The sequence below is a fragment of the Lepidochelys kempii genome, chromosome 2, assembly GCF_965140285.1.
Source record: "Lepidochelys kempii isolate rLepKem1 chromosome 2, rLepKem1.hap1, whole genome shotgun sequence".
In the NCBI taxonomy this organism is placed as follows: Eukaryota; Metazoa; Chordata; order Testudines; family Cheloniidae; genus Lepidochelys; species Lepidochelys kempii.
In genome coordinates this window covers 264,154,837-264,157,196 of record NC_136381.1, presented here as the reverse complement: position 1 = coordinate 264,157,196, position 2,360 = coordinate 264,154,837, and the positions used below count along the sequence as shown (strand labels likewise).

The 2,360-nt window shown below is 47.4% G+C and overlaps 1 pseudogene; it reads right to left on the bottom strand.

The window, feature by feature from the left end:
• Positions 1-467: 467 nt before the first annotated feature.
• LOC140906189 (Y-box-binding protein 1 pseudogene) lies at positions 468-1,385 on the bottom strand (annotated as a pseudogene).
• Positions 1,386-2,360: the final 975 nt, after the last annotated feature.

Below are 2,360 nucleotides of genomic sequence, written 5' to 3'. Positions count from 1 at the left end.
GAGGAATTGGAGCCTAATATTCAGCCACATCCCCATGCCAGGTAGTGGGGATAAAAAAAAAATCATATTCCATGACTATACCACCAGTAGAAAGGAATATTTTAAGATTGTGGCCCATCCCCACAAACTCTGACCCTTTTACAAATTCTTTAAGACTTTTATTAAGAGATGCTTGCAGTTTGCTATCTTTCCAGTGTGTGTTTGCAGGGTGGGGTGAGGGGAAGAAATCAGGTATAGAATTTCATATTAAAAAGAAAGGTTGTTAAAAACCTGAGCTTGATTGGATAAGCAGAAAACAACAACTTGTCAAATCTTTTAGCTTTGTTGGTCCTGAAAGGAGACTGATGGAGTTTAGGTAAGAAAGATAGAAAAACTCATGATGATAAATTGTGAGTTATCCAAACAACAGTAAGGAAAACAGCAAGTGCGGAAGGTCTGTGTTCTTATTCCTGGATTTCCATGTTCCCTTATTCCTTCTTGTTTGATAGCTGAGTAGTGCCAGGTTGTTGGCTGATGGTCTCAGGAGCCAGGGTGTCTCCAGCTGGTGGTCCAGAGGTCTCCTTGGTCTCTTTGCCATCTAGTGGTTTCGCATTCCGTGGGCGTCTGCGTAGGTAACTGACGTTAGGATGGTAACAATGTTGACTTACTGCTTCAACTTCGGTCTCATTTGCCTGGGGGCTTCTGTTACATTTTTCTCCTCCCTCCTCTCTCGGCTGTCTCAGACAACGCTGCCCCAAACTGAGAAGCTGCCTGAAGCCCTGGTATATGCTCTGTTTCACTGGTTTGCTTTGCTCTGCATAGACACACTGACCTTCTGCATGCACCACTTCTGCGCTCACAGAATTGGAACACTGGGGCCGATACCCATAGGATGTGTGCATCAAATAAGACTGGCCACTGTAGGGCAGATTCCCATCTTCTGGTGCACTCCTTGCTGCCTCGTTCTTTGGCATGCTTTCACAAAGGTGGTAACTCTTGTGAGGCGGACTCCTCCTTAGACCCAACGAGCACTTGCGACGATCTGCAGCGTATATGCTGCCTTGCACGGGAATGCCGCCGAGACCTGTGACGTTGGCAGCCTCCAGGCCTTTATCCCCTAGAACCACATCAAACTCCACCCTCTCCCCATCGCCCACGCTGCGATGGTACTTACAGGGATTGTTCTTCTTTATGGCCGACTGATGTACAAACACGTCCCTCTTATTGTCGCTCCTTATGATGAAGCCATAGCCATTTCGGACATTGAACCACTTGACCGTGCCCCAGACCTTCCTTTCGATCACCATCTTCTCCTCTGCAGGGATCAGTGAAACTAGGAGGGGTTTACTCTTGATGGATGCAACCTGCAGATCCTCCCGCATTGCAGGTTTGTTGTTCAGGACCATTGCACAGTTTGGTTTTACTGCTTCAGGCTCTCCGTGGTGCACAGTGGTGCTCTCAGTGGGCCTTAGAAGACAAATAAAGTCAGGAGTGGAGCTACTGCTACCTTCAAGCTTGTGCGGTCAGCTCTGGGCTGGGTTTAGCCTCTCGCAGCTATCACAGTGAGAGGCCAAGGCTTCAGGCAACATTTTTAATCAATCGGATTGCAGCTTTCAGGTTTCCCAGCTGAACCAGCGGTTGATTGGCTCAGCCACATGTGATGTCGCAGAACTAAGACGCAGTTGAATTGTTACCTAATTCACATGATGAAATGAGAGGGAGAATCTTGTATGTCCTACATCAATCTCAATATCCTGTGGCCAAACTAGAGCAAATCTTTTAGAAAGACAGCAGAGAGGAAGGAAGGTACAATGGTTAGGGTGCTCACCTGGGATTTGGAACACCTCGGTTCAATTCCCTGCTTTGTCACTAGCTTCTTGGGTGCCTTGAGCAAGTCACTTTGTCTCTCTGTGCCTCAGTTTCCCATTGGTAAAGTGAGGATAACAGCACTGAAAGTCTGCAAGGTGCCCCATTACTATGGGGCTAAGTCTTGTAGATAGGCAGTATCTTGCCTGCTGCAAGGCAGGAACTGAGGCCCAGAATCTGCTCTTAGTTACCTTGATGTGAAACAGGAGTAGCTCTGTCAGCTTCACTGGAATCACTCCAGATCCTTTCTGATATGAGATCACAAGCAGTCTCGCTGTTGCACAGGTAGAAGCAGCCATGGGTGAAGCTCAAAAGATTTGGAAGTTTGCTAGATAATCAGAGGCAGCCCATGCTGAAAGAGCTTGCAAGTAATGCAAGACAGTCAAAAGAGGGTCTATCACTCCCATTTTACAGATGGGAAACTGAGGCCCAGAGGGATTAAGTGACTCACCCCAGGTCACACAGGGAGGCTATGACAGAGCAAAAAAATGAACCCAGCTCTACTGTGCCCTCAT